At 41.6% G+C, this 18,272-nt stretch overlaps 1 long non-coding RNA gene across 1 annotated transcript in view; it reads left to right on the plus strand.

The window, feature by feature from the left end:
- The first annotated feature begins 14,048 nt into the window (after positions 1-14,048).
- Positions 14,049-18,272, plus strand: part of LOC147001823 (uncharacterized) — a 34,475-nt gene continuing 30,251 nt past the window's right edge. The window contains exon 1 of the long non-coding RNA XR_015044647.1: positions 14,049-14,370. This is a non-coding gene — a long non-coding RNA (uncharacterized LOC147001823). The remainder of the gene's footprint in view (positions 14,371-18,272) is intronic.

Genomic DNA, 18,272 nt, shown 5'->3' on the forward strand with positions numbered 1-18,272 from the left:
CCAAAGACCTTCTAGTAGTGGGAATACCTTCTACCTGGAAAACTGTCAGTCACTCTGTACTAGGCCTCTGCCTGCACCTCACATTCCACTGTCTACTCCCAGGTCAATATAATCGTTTTAAAGCCTACTGTTGTCAGCCGGGGCATATGCCTCCATCTTAGGGTACTTTGTACTTTCCAACTGGTGTCTGTTTAAACCTAAGAGTGCTAGCACTGTAAATCGTTTCACTCTGTATCACTGATAACTGCTATTTTGTCAGAGGAAGATATTATCATGGCATTACAGGCAACCCAGAGCTGCTGTGCATCATCCAGGCCAGCATCCTCACTAAAGCTGACTCTAACATCTAATGAGGATTCAACAGGACAGAGGAATTATTGGGAATTTCATCACAGGTTTTGTCTCTTTGAGGTAATCAGAGGTAGACAATAAAACAAAACAATAGCAACAAAGAAACACCAGTGAAACAACAGCATCAGCTACAGTTGGCCATGAATGTATAGAAAACCATTTAGAGCAGTTTGGAACTCATGATGTTCAAACCTCAGTTACAAGTTCCCTATTTCCATAATCCCTAACCTGGGTTTCAAGTGATGGTCCCATGCTGGCCTCCTTGGTTTCTCTAGCTTCTGGACAACAAAAGTAAAAATAAAAAAGTACTGAATCTCTCAAATGGAGCACAGAGTCATATAATTACATGTGTGTATCAGGTGGAAATTTTTCAGTGTAAGCTAGCCGTGGGAAAGTTGAGATGCTGTGGGCTAAGATCTGGTTCCCCCACCTACATGAAAGTCAGAGGACAACTGATAGACTTTTTTCTCTCCTATGATGTGGATCACAGGGAAGGAACTCAGGTCTCTATGCTTGGTCGCCTTACCTTTATCCACTGAGCCATCTCATCAGCCAGTCACCACAGACACAGAATTTAATAATCTATGTATTCATATTTACATTCGGGGTTATAACACAACTATGAAAACTTTCCCCAGAGAATATATCTACTCAATTAGGGGCAATAAATGGAGTCTGGGAGGGATCTATGAGGAGGGTGGCAGACTTTAAAAGCCTCCATGGAGCCTCACAGTTTTTTTTTGTCTCCAACAAGTCTGGATGAGATGGGGCAATTTTTCCTTCTCTGTGACCTCCCCATGCTATGATTGAACCTAGTAAAAGTCCATGCTCCCTGAGTTACATTCCAGGCCTGTAACTTCATTCATCTGCTACAACAGCTACAAGGCAAGTGGCAATTTGATACTCCGTAGTCAGTTTGGATGCTACAAGATTGGTCCTTGAGAATGGCTTTCAGAATACTTTCAAGACTAGGAATATCTATCTGAAAAGGAAAAGGAAGTGTCTCAGTCCACACTGCATGCTCGGGACAGTTTAGTCATTTAAAGAGTGATGTCAAGCTTTTATCTACCTGCTCAAATAGCATTACTAGATATCAGTTTAAGCTACCTGACAGGTAGCATTTACCAAAACAGCCAAGCACTACACTGAAGACCTACAAGTAAATAAGGCTCAGGACCCACCAGAAAATTAAGAGATGGACAAGAAGACCCGTATCGCTTGATAATGATTGGTTTCCTGTGTATTTACAGGTGACCCTTTCTGTGTCAGAGTTATCTTAGAAAGAGAAGGTGTCCAAAGACAGTGAGCAACTTAACACATCCCCCAGTCATTCTCAGGCTTCTGCTTTAAAGCCCTGGTTTGACAGCACCAGTTTGGGGATTCGGGGGATGAATTCCTTTACACATTAAGTCTCTGACTCACATTTAGTCTCAGAAATGAGATCTGATCCAGGAGACCTTCACAAGCATGAAGCATCCACTGGAAGAAGTACTACCTCAATAAACTCTGAGATCTAGTGTGGTTAAGATCAATATCAGCCATCTCTCTCCCTTCCTAGCCTTGCACAGACATGCTCTCCACCATAGGCATGTGACCTCTATTTCAGGCTCCATCCATGCAGGAGAATTTGAAGTTTTATCACAACACTGGTGAGCTGGCCTTAAATGGTTATTCCTTCCTCCATTTCTACCCACTGAAGAACTTCTCAATTCTGCATTTCATCAAGTAGGCATTTCATGCCTAGTCTGCCTGGTTATCCTACATGAGAGGTGACAGATCTGCTCAAGCCTTGACAATTCTATGGCATTATCTTGAACCCACAACAGATCTGCATGGGTGCCAGGTAACCTAGGAAAATTAGAATTTCTTCTTCAAGCACCTGAACCTATAGGTCTCCATAAACTTCTATCTTTGATTTTGGATGATCTTGTTCAATTGAAAACCACACAATCTTGAAGGACAAAGAAGAAATATAGTGTAGAGACAGGAAAGAAGTCTCCTCCATTAAGAGCATTTGTCTATCCAACAGAGGACCCAGAGGGCAGCTAACAATACTATTAATGAGTCTCTGGGTTGAACACGATGCCCTCTTCTGGCCTCTGGAGGAATTGTATGCATTTGGTGCACAGATGTGTTCCAGAGGCATTTTCTAGAGCCCCCTCTGGAATCCTGTGGGGGTCTGCCCCTCGTGCCTGGCTGGCTTGCTTTTGCAGGTTTTGCTGGTACCAGGTGCGGCTTGCAGTAGGTAAAACATACATATATTAAAAAAAATAGCAATGCTCCAAATTCAAACAAATAAACAAAAACCATAAAGGCATCAAATGTGTCGTCACACTAATATTACCTAAAAAGAAAGCCATGTCTCAACATGTATGGGAAATCTCCACATGGATAGTAGGGAGGTCTTTTTCTTAAAGGTCAGTATTTCTGCTTTACAGTTATCACCAATGCTATATTTTGAGGAAATGAGAAGCAGATAGCTCTGGGTTACCTGATTTCTATTTTTTAATTAGGCATTTATTTCATTTACATTTCCAATGCTATCCTAAAAGTCCCCCACTCGCTCCCCCATCCACTACCCCACCCACCCACTCCCACTTCTTGGCCCTGACTTTCCCCTGTACTGAGGCATATAAAGTTTGCACGACCAATGGACCTCTCTTTCTTCTAATGGCCGAATAGGCCATCTTCTGATACATATGCAGCTATAGACACGATCTCTGGGGGGTACTGGTTAGTTCATAATGTTGTTTCACCTATAGGGTTGCAGTTCCCTTTAGCTCCTTGGGTAATTTCTCTAGCTCCTCCATTGGGGGCCCTGTGATCCATCCAATAGCTGACTGTGAGCATCCACTTCTGTGTTTGCTAGGCCCTGGCATAGTCTCACAAGAGACAGCTATATCTGGGTCCTGATTTCTTATGAACCCCAAATGAATATTCATTTCCTAAGAAGCTTTAGAGCAATACAGTTGTGACTCTTATTAATGTGTGCCACAGACCCTCTGGGCCCCTTTGTCTGCACCGAACGGGTCTTTAGTCACCTGTGGGCAAAGCGTCGGATGAATGACAAACAGATGCACACAGGAGAGGTCTTGTGGAATCTGAATGTAATGCCAATTCGAGCATCAGACTTTTTATGCAGAAGACAATAACGAAGTTGGGTGACATACTCGCAAGGTACAAATGAGGTAACCGGATGCTTAATGACTCTTACACAGAACAGAGGAATGAAAACACAAAGACTGGCAGGAACTGGGCAATAAAATAACTGAGACAAAGTCAGCCCTATCTAAGATCAGCTATAGTCTTAGAAGCCTGGTGTGAGATCTTTTCACTCCTAGGGCAAGGGCTTTCACACCCAAGTCATGGTTCTAACTAGGGAGTTCCATTCTAGCTAACCATCTCATGAATAATGCAATACTCTAAAACCACAGCCCTAAACTACTTCCTAAACCATTGTAAATTCCTGTATATGGGAGGGACTTGACTTTTATTCTAAGTGATAGTGTAGTACCAGAGGCTATTCTGAATGTCAGTGAATAAGCAACATTCTTACTTAATTTCAAGCCCATGTTCTTGCTCAAGGACGTTCTAGGACTGTTGGAACACTAAGGCTTTAGCTATGTCAGAATTCAATCTTAAAAGGCATTTATAATAAAGAGAGCACGTGGATCCATCCACTAGACTAATGTGGGAATGGAAAATTAATGTATGGGTTAAAGAGAAAGCCAGACTCCAGGAGCAAGTTTCTGTGAAACTCTTTTTGCTTCATGAGCAGCTTTTATTTAGGCATCCCTACCTGAAAAGCTGACTCGACCAGAGTGCCATGGCAAATGTGGTCAGCATGACTATTACAGGAACATGTGAATACCATATACCATATTTTAGGGGTATCTAAATATATGACCTAAAGGATACAGTATAAATCCATTTTCTATCATGAAGTGCTTATTCACAGAGTAGGCCATGACATCCACACACCCCAAAATATACCCTTGTGAAGCACTGGGAATTCATGATTTAGACCATGATGCCTGGAGAGTACAGAAAAACATCTCTGCCTGTGAATTCTGGAGCTCCAGAAGTGTGACACCATAGCTGGCTAAAAATGCTGGGCTTGAGAGTGTAGGCTTTGAACTTGTTTCCTTATTGTTGGTTTGTTTTTCAATTCATAAAAATGCAGACATTTCACTCGGTACGGGCATAAAAAGAACCTCTCTCTACTCAGCTGGATCAGTATATGCAGTGTATATAGCTTTAGCAAAATATCAAAATAGTGACCAGAAAAAAGAAAGAGAAAATAAATATCAAATCCTCAAACTAATGCAACCAAAAACGCTAAGCCTGTAAGCAAACAAAACCCAAATAAACAGGGGCAGTTTAGTGGCACTGAATTACAACAAGTGGTCAGCCATGAAGACAAGGTAGAAAGTTTCAGATGTAATAGCTATCAAGGCAAGCATTGCCATGTTTCTTTGGGGGCTTTGTAGTTTAAGATTTTGTAAGACCAAGGATGACACATGTTACAGGATTTTGCTCAAAGTCTTTTAAATTTACTTAACTCACATCGATTAAATATTCTTGGTGGTTGGTGAGGACAAGTATTAATTTACAGTCTTAGACATTTTCTCCTGAATTCTGAGCAGCTCTGGATGAGCTTCTGCCTTCTCTGAAGCACTGCCAGGTGCAACCTCAGCAAGAGGGGAAGCCCATACACCTCTATGTGGAAATAAACTACCCCTGCTTACCAGCAACATCATCTAATCTCTGCTCAGGTCTTTCAACTCCTAAGAAGATGAATATCTTCTTGATGTACATTAATAATTTTGTAGCATAAATATAATATAATATAGCATAACCAATATAGTATAGAATACAAATTCTTGCAACTTAAGTGTTCTCAATGCTTTGTCCTGGAGCACATAGCTCCCCTCCCCCTTTTCCTGACATGTACTACACACAGCAGCACAGACCTGAGTATGGTATTGCTCCTTTCTCTCTGAAATGGCTATTGAGCCTAATGAACTCAAAACTTTGTTCATCCCCAAGTCTACACATTAGCTGCAAATAATGAAGTTTCTTAGGTTCTCAGCTTGGAGCATGATAGAAATTCTTATTGTCCATAAACACTTATTTCTTATAGTGATCTTGTCCAGCCCTACAACTTGGAGAAATGAATGACAACAGTTATACACTACAACCAGTAGAATCCTCTGAAAATCTCTTTTGCCACATGATTTGCAGTTACACCTTTTCAGATAATCCGTCTGAAAGTCTAAAATGTATTCTATTGCTGCCACTCTGAGGATGAAATTTCCAGGGTTTGGACATGCCTCAACTGCCTCTTGCTCCAGGCCTGCTTCCCTCAGCCCCTAGCTCTCTGGCCTCACAAAAATCAATAGTCTATGATTCATTAAGAGACTCTTGGAGCCTTCTGACTAACACAGCCAAAGGATGTATTCCATGCCTTATATTGGGATTTTTTGCTTGATAGCCTATGGCTCTGGGGAAGACTTTTTATCCCAGTAGCATAATTCTCTCTCTCTCTCTCTCTCTCTCTCTCTCTCTCTCTCTCTCTCTCTCTCTCTCTCTCTCTCTCTCTCTGTCTCTCTCTCTCCCTGTGTTACTGTGTGTGAGTGTGTATGTGTGTTATACAATTTTTCATATATGTAAATTAATATGACCGCTTAAGTCATATTAATTTAGTGTTAGTTTTTCCCACAAATTCCCTCTCCTTCTGTATTATCCCCTTCATCCTTCTCAAATTAAGCCTCTCCCTGTTTTGTCCACTTTCCATTTCATATCACCTTATCACCTGTATCCTAATAGCCTATTCTACTCCCATAGTCTCCATTTACATTTTTGTTTTCTATGGTTACTGCAAATTAATACCAATTGAATAGTAGTGAGCTATTTTGCAGTATGCTACTCTCCAGAACACAGGTCATCAAGACAAAAGATAAAGAAACATGAGAATTAAATATTACACATCAAATGGACAGATAGGTGCAGAATATTCTACCCAAGTACCAAAGAATAAACATTGTACTCAACAATCCAGGGACTCTTCTCTAAAATAGACAAGTTTGTGGGCCACAAAAGAAATATGAGCAAAATTGAAATAAGTCTACATATCCTATTGCAACACAGTACAGTAACATTTAAAACCAACAGCAAACAAATCTCTAATAAGTACAAAACTCATTGTAATTAAACAACTCAGTGCTAGATAATGATACATCAAAGAAGAAATCAAAAAAGAAAAAAAGTAGAAAATTTCCAGGAAAGAACAACACAACAGTATCTCTAGCACATGTCAAAACTGTTCTACAAGGAAAATTAATATCTCTAAGTTCTTCCATTTTAATAATATTTCTTCAATTACATGTCTGGGATTTAAGGACATAAAACTGTGCCACCAAACTGCAGGGTGGGTCTTTTGTACCCAGTTAATCCTCTTTGGAAATGTCCTTGTACATATATCTGTAGTTTTTAACCTCATTCCGATACTAGGTAGTTCTTGTTTGTTTGTTTGTTTGTTTGTTTGTTTGTTTGTTGAGACAGGGATTCTCTGTATAGCCCTGGCTGTCCTGGAACTCACTTTGTAGAGCAGGCTGGCTTTGAACTCAGAAATCCGACTGCCTCTGCCCCCCACCCGCCTGTCCCTGAGTGCTGGGATTAAAGGCATGTGCCACCACACCCTGCCCACTAGGTAGTTCTTAATCCAGTAAATTTGCAAAAGAATTTAACCATTAAATGCATATTTGGAACTTAAAATTTCAGAAAATGTGTCTGTGGCCATCATGGCTAGAGAATATGGCATCAGGCAGTCAGGCAGTAAGTCACTGTGCTGAGAGATTACAACTTCACACACACACACACACACACACACACACTAATGCCACATCTCTTGATCTTCCCCTGTTTCACCACAGGATAGCTGGTCCTGCCACTCTTCTGCAGTGAGGAAGCCAGAATGCAGGGGAGATGCCTTTCCTGCCCTTACCCTTGGCCACCTTAGATAGACAGGAATGAAGCCTGAGGGACAAGAGAGAGTGGCAGTTTACCCACCCCTCACAGACTATAGCTGTTAGAGCAGCACACCCAGCATATCACCTGGGCTGCACACTAGAGCTGAGCCAGGTTGCAGGAGCAACAGTGACCCAGCCCCAAGAATGTGAGTACAGCAGACATGATTCTGTCACTTGGCAGCTGAGCTGTGGCATGGGCATGGGAGAGAGGTTGTCCCCAAATTCCCAACCCTGTGCCAGGTAGTGGAGCAGGATGTGGGGCCATACAAGTGTCACAGTTGGCCCTGCTCCTCACCAGCTGAAGCATTCAGGAGAGCAGTCCTGCAAATTGCCTGGGCAGCACAGAAAGCTAGCCCTTGTCTACAGATATTATATCACAGCAACAGGAAAAGAAATTAAGTCACCATAGTTTTGAACTCCTGAATTTTAGAATCGAGGATAAAAATCCTCTATTGATTAAGGCATCCACTTTGTGGTACTTTGTAATGATAGCTCCAGAAAATTAACATGGGACTTTTCAAATGGCTATTCTTAAAACATTTGCTGATATTTATTTCACGGATAATGATGTCAGCCTTCACTCACATGAAATCTGTTTGTTTCCTGTAGAATGTACCAGACTTGCATCTTTCCTGTTTGTGCAAGGGCTTTTTAAAAACATGAACACCTCCTGAAGGGGCCTCAGATGCAAAATTTCTGATCTTTCCCTTTCCTCCCCAGACCAACTGTCTCAAAGTCCTGATGACCTCTTATTAGTTTGCACCAAATCTCTATTTCTTGGGATTAGTGAAAACTGCTCTAATGAGGGAGAAGGTAACATTGTGGCTTAGAGCAGTGCCTGAGTATTAGAATAACCATTAGAGCTTCCTGGAAGACACCTATGACTGATCCCATTCCTGCTGTTTAGAGTCAAAGACTGTAGAGTATAGGGTTGAGCCTTTAGTAGAAAGACACCTCCAGTGGTCAGCATGCATAACCAGGGTTGACATTCACTGAAGCTCAAGGGCATTGCCCCTTGTTATTCCTAGCAGGAATAATAGAGAGGAAACTGGAGATGATCCCATCACAGGATATTTGTGGACAGCCCTGGGGCTAATTATATAAGATATTAATTCTGTTCTCCTGTGAGTGGTTGTGAACAAGGAATGAGTCAGCACTCAGGTGATTTCCTGTAAACCTTATTTCCATTTTAATTTGTAAAATAGAGGAGAGCTGATGATTGGGCAGGTAAAAGGGAAGGTGGAGGGGGAGAAGAAGGAGAAAATGGAAGAGGGAGAGGACACAGAGGAGGAGGAAGAAAGAGAAAATTGGAGCAGAAGCACATGGTCTGGAGAAACTGCAAGTTCTAAGGGGTATCTTAAGCTCTGAAAGATGTTAGTGTAGTGGTAGGTCTGCCCAATCTAGGTGCACTGCATGTAATCATATTGTATTGTTCCTTGCCAGGATATATTTGGGTTGGAGAGATTTACTGCAATACTGGCTTTATTCTAGTCTACATTCCTTTGATTATGACACAAAAAAGACAAAACTTTCAAAAAATCTCAGTAGGTCTTCCAAGTATGAGGAGATGAAAGGACTATAGCTGTACAGAGTAGAAGAAAGTCACCATGACAGTGAGGAACAGATGGCATGCAAGGAGAAATGGTGGGAGCAGCCTAGGTGGTTACCCAGAACCAGAGCCTTTCATTAAGTACTGAATGCCTTATGCATTTCTAACTTCTGGTTCTGCTTACACATCATCGTTCTCTGAAGAATGGAAAGTCAGGTACAGGGCAAGATATTCTTCAGTGGTTGTTAGATAAAGAATTTTTATAAAAATGTGTGTGTGTGTGTGTGTGTGTGTGTGTGTGTGTGTGTGCCTGATATATGTAGCACACATGAACATTTTAACATGGAGGGATACACACATTTTTGGCATATCTAGGTCAGATAAGAACATCAAGGGTCCTGTTCTATTACTTTCTGTCCTATTACTTGCAGAGAATATTTACAGTCTGGGTTATCTTTCCAGGTCTTCCTTTCTTTAAATATATTTTTCTCTCCTCCATGTATCACCCCACTGTGTATCCTCTTAGGATCTAATTTGGACAAAAGACATAAGCTATGCTTATGGTATGGATAGTGCATAGGTTGTGCGGGAAGCAGAGCAAGGATGTATGATGTGTGGTGTGATTTCAGAGTAGATGAGATGGTTGTTGCAGAGATTTGTTTAGAAGTAAGGAGATGGATACTGATAGATAAGAGATTTCAAACAACAATATACTCTAGAAATATACTCTAGTACATAACACTGTGTAAGGGAATGTTCACTCCCCAGAAACATACTATATATTTTATGGAGAACTTAAGTAAATAGTTCAAAGTCTCTAAATGGAAAAATGTGAAAGGGTGGACAAATGAAAAGGCTCATTAGAGGTGGTAGTTTCATTTCTCTTGCTGTGATGAAATATCCAAGCCAAAAATGTCTCAGGGAAGAAGCAGTTCTTCTAGCTTACAGTTTTATGTGACTGTTCATCATTGCAGGAATAACAGCTGGTGGTTGACATTACTGGTCTCATCACACTGACAGTCCAAAGCAGAGAGAAAGGAACACAGATATGCTCACTAGCTCACTTGAGTGCTCTCTTGTGTTCAGCTCAATTCTCCACCTTTATGCAGTTCAGGACCCCCTCCCTGTCTAGGGTATTGTGCCTCTGACAGTAGGCTGTGGTTTTTGACATCAATTAATTTGACTAAGAGAACTAACCCCAAGGATATGCCCATAGGCCACCCATGGATAATCCCTTGATGAGACTCTCCTCCGAGATGACCCCTGGTTAGATGTAATTGACAATTAAAGTTAACCCTCACAGACAGCAAGTTTATGGTTAGAAAAAGTACTTGTTTAAGAAAAACATTTATATACTATTCACTATGTATTTAAGGCTATAAAGGTCATTTTTGTATCAGGTAGTCAGGCGCTTTCTCTTTTTCAGTTTAATGAGGCTGAGTCCTGCCATATTGTCCATGCTGGCCATGAACTCTTGCCCCAGCATCCCAAGTACCAGGTTGAGAGGCCTATACATCTCTGCTCAGGTAAGCTGGTCCTTAAAAATAGAGAAGGTTCTAATTAAGAACTTTTATATTTAACTATTTTTGAAAAGTATCTTAACACCAGTTCCTGTGTTCTCCACAATCCACAATTTTTTGTGCAAAAGAGTATTTAGCAACTTTAAAGCTATCTCGTAAGTTCAGTATCTTAAGGTTCATATGGTAATGGACATTATACCTGTCAGAATAAAATTAAAGAGTCAGAAGCTGTTTCTACCAAAAAACAAACCAAGAAGAAAACATTAGGTCAGTCAGAAATGGGAGTTCAAAGCTCCCAAGGAAAAGAAATATTAAATGATTTGATAGTTTTACATTGCGTTCTTGTAATGAAGCTTCAAAAAAACATAAATTTGCATGCCAGTTTAAAAACCTTAATATTGCCAACCAGCCTGCTAGACAAAGCCAAAAGTGATTTTGCTTAAAACATAGTTTTCTGAATCCAGTATAGAAATATAAAGAAGACATGTTCCCTCAGTGGAAAGTCAAAAGTTGATCTTAGAGAAACAGGAAGACTGGGGTTGGCTAGTGTAGTGTAGTGTAGTGTAGTGAAGTGTAGTTTAATGTAATGCTTAATGTTTAGTGTGCCCAAGACCCTGGCCTCTCTCTCTAGTAATGCCCACTTAGAAAAGCTGAAATCAGAACAGCAGGTGACAGATCTTGGGACAGATGTTGAGAGGGTCATGGTAGGCAGTGAGTTGCAAACTCAGCTACCAATGGATTAGCTCTTCTGTAGAAGTACTGTGGTGGGCAGCAATTGGCCAAATATCTCCAAGTAACTGCTAAAGAGAAATTGGTATGTTCACAACACACATCACACACACAAACATCCATACACACACACACACACACAAACTAATGTGATAGATGTCTGACCTGATGGATGTGCCAATTACCATCTTCTTCAACATTGTGGTCTTACCACTGACTTCTAGAAAGTATCCAAGAGCAATCACAATAGCCTTTAATGTTTCCTGAGTGGGTACTAGACTTCCATGATGAACAACCCAAAACAAAATAACCAAAAGCTGCCCCTGGGTTTTTCATTTGATAGTTTATGGGATTTAGTGGAGGCATTGTCAGAGCATAATAGAGTAATTTTATTTAAACATTGTTTATATTTATTTGTATATTATAAAGGTTCTACAATGGTTGGTTTCCATGTAGCCTTTCAAAAGTCTTCAGTCAGTTATCTCACCTCCATACTACCTCCTTGTCTTAGTGCAGTTTTGCTTTTTCCCTGCAGTAAAGGTGTGGAAAAACCACTGGGCAGACCAAATGCAGAGATGTTAGACTATATTTACCATAATCCCTCTGTCTGGTATTGACCTGGATGAAAATGCAGATACACTACTTAGACAGTAGGAAAATGTAGCCTTGGATGTGGGAGGTTGAAACTGGGCTTATATTTTCAAAATTTTAGTACATTTTTGTCTTGGCAAAAGCATGGCATCCTATGGGCAGTCATGGTGTGGGAGTTCTGTATCTGGAACTCCAGGAAGCAAGAATACCTGTCCTGAGCTGGTGAACCTTTAAAGCTGTTTTTAATAACAGGAATTACAGAGGTCTAAAGACACAACATAGTGTTTGTGCTTCTGAATATCATGAGCCCATGAGCCTAAGGGGCTCTCTGAGGCAGCCCTGTTCTTACGTTTCACCATACTTATGGCCCTTTGGCTTGGGACAGTCTCAACCCCAAGCAACTCAGCCTTTCAAATCATAACACCTTGAACAAACTCCAAGGAAGGGAGACTTAGTGAAGCATAGGCAAAGTTGGAAAGAAAATGGTAGCAGGCAAACAGGAAAACAAACTAGGATGCCAAGAATATGCAAGAATCCCCCTGGTTTTCCAGTGTGCAGTTACTATTCACCAAGTACAGAGAAGGAACACAAAGGCTTAGCCAGCCTTTTTGACTCTCAGCCAAATGGGTTTAACACAGCAGACTCATCACTAATTCCAGGTTCCACCTTCCTTTCGTTTCTTACAAATGATTTCAATGCAGATAAGCACTTTTCCCTCTACAAACCCTTCAAAATCTGACTTTACACCATGTTTGTCTCCATTTGTTCTAGTGATCCAGGTGGAGAGGCATGATGAAGAGCTGTTTCCCCAATGCAAAATGAACTGACAGAGTACTTTTCTCTTTTAAGTTGTCCTCTATTATATAGTTTAAGATGTTTGCTCACCAAGTGATTATGTGAATATATACAAACACATACATACATATGTGTACAGAGACACATGAATACATGCCTTCACATATACATGCACACACACATAAAAGAAAAGAATACATGAATGAACAATACTATGTACTAGCACCTACAACAGGTACCTACCATTACACAAATATGACACATAAACATGTTCACAAACACCTGGGCAAACACACACACACACACACACTCACACACACACACACAAACACACCAATGAAAACACTGCTACATTACATATATTACAGCACATTTCCTGACAATTGACCTAGTATTGGGACCTGAGCTGTGTAGTAGATTCTTAAATTAACCCAGCCTGTGCTGTCTGGGCCTGTCCTGATTTCCTTGTCAGGAACTTTTTCCATGCAGATATTTGCTGCTTCTCCAAGTATGGTATAAAACAGACAAGCGGATCCTCTGCACACACAAGTGGGTCCACACAAGATTCAAGGTTCTAAAAAAGGGTTTCAAAACATCCTCCAGCAAGCTCCAAGTTGAAATATATTCTGCTCTCTAAACCTAACTTGGCTAGTTCTCATAAGACTCTTGTAACACCAATAAAAACAGTTAGCCATAGATATTATCCAGTAGCTGCAATTCAACACGTTACAGTTCATGTGATATAATGTCAGGGCCAGGAACCAGGAGTGGGTGAGTTGGTAAGAAGGGGAGGGGAAAGGGAATTGGGGGAGGTTTTTTTTTAATGAGGGGATACCAGGACACGGGATAATATTTAAAATGTAAATTTAAAAAATCCCAATTTAAACACACAGGCGTGCAATAGCACATGTGCGCGCGCATGCAAGCGCGCGCGTGTGCACAAATACACACACACACACACACACACACACACACACACACACACACACACTCATCATTCCTAATGTGGGCCAAAATGAATGATATTAGTGACTTAACATGCCTTGTTTTTTTTTTTTTTGTTTTTTTGTTTTTTTCTGAAATGAGGCACTCTGCAAAATAATGAGGTGGAAGACATGAGAAGAGAAGTCATTTCCATGATACACTCAGCAAAAACAATGTCAGCAGAGGGATGCACTGTATTATTCCAAGAATCCACTTGGTGAAGCCAGTAAGACACTCCATTAATTTTCAGGGGGTTATCTTAGTGCAAGGAAGGCAAAGGAGTCTAATTTTTATTTTTAAATGCTTACATATTTAACTTTTTATTACTAAAGACTTTAATTAGAAAACAATAAAACTGGAGACTGTCCTTCTGTCCTAGGAGTAGATGGGGCCAGAGGTGCTCTGAGTTAGCTGCCATAGAGAAGATCGGAGGACTTGGTTCCTAGATAATTCCGGAAGTGACATCCCGAGGTACCTTTCCATACCATAGAGCTGGAAGGGGTTGTTTTCAGGGGTCCAGGAACTCCTATACCTAGAAAGGAAAGCTAGCCGTGACCAACTGGGAGGGGGACCAGGGCATGTGGCTGGATTAGAACTGGCCACAAAGGTTATATCTGGCCTGGTCTCCTGACCTCCTGACTCCAGTGTCTGAGTATCTGCTGCGACCCCTGCCAGCATCCACGATGCATGCAAGAGAAAGAGTGCTGTGTGAAGGCTTCGCAGCAGAAGAGAGGCCCAGAAGTGGAGCTTCAGGAAGAAGCTTGATCCCCAGGGCCACTGGAGTCTGAGGACCAGTAGATGGAGAGCCATGAGAATCCAGGTAAGTTGGATTCTGTGGTCCCTCAACCAACACCAATGCTTTCCCACCAGGCCACAGAACCATCTTTCGTGACTCCGGGGTGCCTGGATTCCTGCCCCTTGTCCTCCAAGAGCCCTACACTTCCATCATAGAATGATAGGCTGGTGTTTTAGGTTCCTAAGTGTTCTTTCAATAGGAACATTGAGATTCTTGGAGCCCTGTTTTGTCTCATGTCTTCAGCTAGCTGTTTTTGAGCTCCCCTTTTGTGCACCATATCATGCTCGGGTTCCAAGGGTACCATGCTTCATGGTACCCCCTTTTTTTTTCACATGGGTGGGCCTCCAAACCCTGGGTCTGGAAGTTGTAGTGAATGAGGGAAGGACTGGGAAGGGGACTCTGAGGTCACATGATAAGATTTGGAAAAGGTGGGCTGGACTATCTATGTTTTTATTCACTTTTAAATGTTGGCAACATGGTTTCTCTCTCTCTCTCTCTCCCTCTCCCTCTCCCCCTCCCCCTCCCCCTCCCCCTCCTCCTCCCCCGCCCCTTTCCCTCTCCCTCTCCCCATTCCCCTCCTTCCTTCCCTCCCTCCCTCCCTCCCTCCCTCCCTCCCTCCCTCCCTCCCTCCCTCCCTCCCTCCCTCCCTCTCTCCCTCCCTCCCTCCCTCCCTTTTTTTACCAAAAATCATAAGTGAGTCGAAAACTATGAGGAGATAGCAATGGATGGTAGAGAAACAGTTGAATGGAGACTATGAAAGACTTATGTTTAATGTGAGACACAGGACTCTGCTATCCATCACTGGGGAATAAAAATTTTTAGGGGGCACACTCTTAGACTAGGTTGAGAGCATTAGTGAAATTTCATTTTTGAAGACTCACATCTTTCACACTGACACTCAGCCTGAGAGAAGCCTATTTCACATCCCTGTTGATCCAGTCAGCTCCAGAATATAAGCTCTAGGAAAGAACTCGAGCAACACTGACAGAAAACAGGACTGACAAGTACCTGCTCAGGCTCTTTCAGTGTGAGTCAAGATCTAGGCAAGGTAAAGAGACCATCTTGCAATGCAGGGAAAGGGGAGAGAAAACATAAAATCCCCCCCCCCAAAGGCAATGATAACCATTCATTTGGCAATTCCACTGGGATCTAATACTTGTAAATTTTGTCCTGCCTGTCTCACGTGACCCCTAAGAAGCAAATGACCATTTTTTAAGGTGCTTCTCTGCCATTCAGTATTCCTCAGGTGAGAATTCTTTGTTTGGTTCTGAGCCCCATTTTTTAATGGGGTTATTTGATTTTCTGGAGTCCACCATCTTGAGTTCTTTATATATATTGGATATTAGTCCCCTATCTGATTTAGGAGAGGTAAAGATCCTTTCCCAATCTGTTGGTGGCCTTTTTGTCTTATTGGCGGTGTCTTTTGCCTTGCAGAAGCTTAAAGTTTCATGAGGTTCCATTTGTCAATTCACGATCTTACAGCAAAAGCCATTGCTGTTCTATTCAGGAATTTTTCCCCTGTACCCATATCTTCAAGGCATTTCCCCACTTTCTTCTCTATAAGTTTCAGTGTTTCTGGTTTTATGTGGAGTTCCTTGATCCACTTAGATCTGACCTTAGTACAAGGAGATAGAAATGGATCAATTCACATTCTTCTACATGATAACAACCAGTTGTGCCAGCATAATTTGTTGAAAATGCTGTCTTTCTTCCACTGGATGGTTTTAGCTCTCTTGTCAAAGATCAAGTGACCAGAGGTGTGTGGGTTCATTTCTGGGTCTTCAATTTTATTCCATTGGACTACTTGTCTGTCACTATACCAGTACCATGCAGTTTTTATCACAATTGCTCTGTAGTAAAGCTTTATGTCAGGCATGGTGATTCCACCAGAGGTTCTTTTATCCTTGAGAAGAGTTTTTGCTATCCTAGGTTTTTTGTTATTCCAGATGAATTTGCAGATTGCTCTTTCTAATTGGTTGAAGAATTGAGTTGGAATTTTGATGGGGATTGCATTGAATCTGTAGATTGCTTTTGGCAAGATAGCCATTTTTACAGTGTTGATCCTGCAAATCCATGAGCATGGGAGATCTTTCCATTTTCTGAGATCTTCTGGTTTAGAGGCAAACAGTATATAAACTGAGCCCCTACTTTGGTTCAAAGACAAGGATGGGCAGACATATCCTGTGCCTAGTACATGGATCATGATCCTGTTAGTCACTCACCAGTAGAATTGATTTTCTTTAGTCAACTCCTTGTACTTGTACAAGGCTTCACTAATGTCCTGAGGCATTTTCTTCAGGTCAGTCATCACCTGATCATGTTGCATGTTGAGCATGAATGTCCTAATTTTGATTCTGTGGGAGGGCATGGCCCAAGGAGCAAATAATCCCATGAACTATGGATACAAGGATCATGTTAATTCAAGCTGAATCATGGACTACCCCAACACATCTATGCCATGACATTGCTCCATGTTAACAGTTCCACTTGGAGCTTATTAAACTTATTACTCTTTGCCTGGGGTCAGTAGAGGCAGGGAAGTAAAGGCAGGGATTTGACCTACCTTATCTCCCCGAAGGGGCATGAAAGAATAGACTAGCACTCCAAGAACTTTCCAGGAACCTGTGCTGTAGTCCTGGGTCCACCTACATATCTGTTTGTAGACAAGGAATTGTCAATCCTTGCTTCTATTGCTACATAAACTCCCAAAGGACATAATCAGTATCTACAGGATGCTACATTTCCAGTGTGCACCTAAGGTGAGCACAGAGCTCATATGCTGTGCTGCTCAAAGTGAGGCTCCCTCTGTCTTCACTATTTTTGGCTGGAAATTGTGTCAAGCAAAATCTCAGGCCCCAGCATACCATACAGACTCTCCAGCTCTTAAGTGGAACACATACACACACACACACACACACACACACACACACACACACACACACACTGACACCCCCCCCATAATCAAACACAATCAGAATGCCAAATGAACACACATTATCTGATAGTATAGTGAATAGAATGTGATAAAAGCAGTGATGAACTATGGCCAATCCAGTTATACTGAGAGACAGTATGTGGGACCAGGCCCCTCCAGCTGTTGACATTACCAGTTGAACACAAATTATTTCCAAGTCAACTGCAAACATGATTGGCCATAAACACAGTGTACTTTGCATCTCCCCAAAACTTATACCTGTATAGGATTCTTACATTGCAGGATTAGGGCTCACACACTACAACCCTAAAGCCCAGACTGTAATTCATACCACAGGCTCTGATTTACCTTTGGAGAAATCAAATTGCCTGAGTCCCATTTCACTCCTATCTGAACTTGAAGTTCTGTGTCGAAAATCCATTCAGCAAAATGAATTTGGATGTGTGGACAGCCTGGTGTTTTAGCCTCCTGTGATATGAGGGAAACTGAGGTTAACAGAGAGGGCCCAAGACAGTCAGCAAAGAACTGGGCATAATGACTACCTGTTGTTCAAATCCTTGTTAGTGTAATTGGCTAGGATTCCCTGGAGTTCGTCTCTCTCATTTTTGATCCCTTTGAGCTTCTCCATCCTCTTGAATCTCTGATCCTGCCTATTGGTGGTGGAGGGTTGGGGTGATGCCTTTCCAACAGACCATGTAGGTTGATAAACACTATTAACATAGAGATAATAGGGCAGGGATTGGTGACAACATGCTTTTCCTTTGGGTCTCTTGTGAGATTATTCATTTGTTGTGTTTTCTTGGGTATGTTTACACTTATTCTGTTTGAATTTTGCTTCTAGTATCCTCTGTAGTGCTGGATTAGTGGAAAGATATTGTTTGAATTTGTTTTTGTTGCAGAATATCTTAGTTTCTCCAACTATGGTCATAAAGAGTTTTCTGGGTATAGTAGCCAGGGCTGGCATTTGTATTCTCTTAGAGTTTGCAAGACA

The sequence above is a fragment of the Mus caroli genome, unplaced genomic scaffold, assembly GCF_978045245.1.
Source record: "Mus caroli unplaced genomic scaffold, Mus_caroli_1 scaffold_12, whole genome shotgun sequence".
In the NCBI taxonomy this organism is placed as follows: domain Eukaryota; kingdom Metazoa; phylum Chordata; class Mammalia; order Rodentia; family Muridae; genus Mus; species Mus caroli.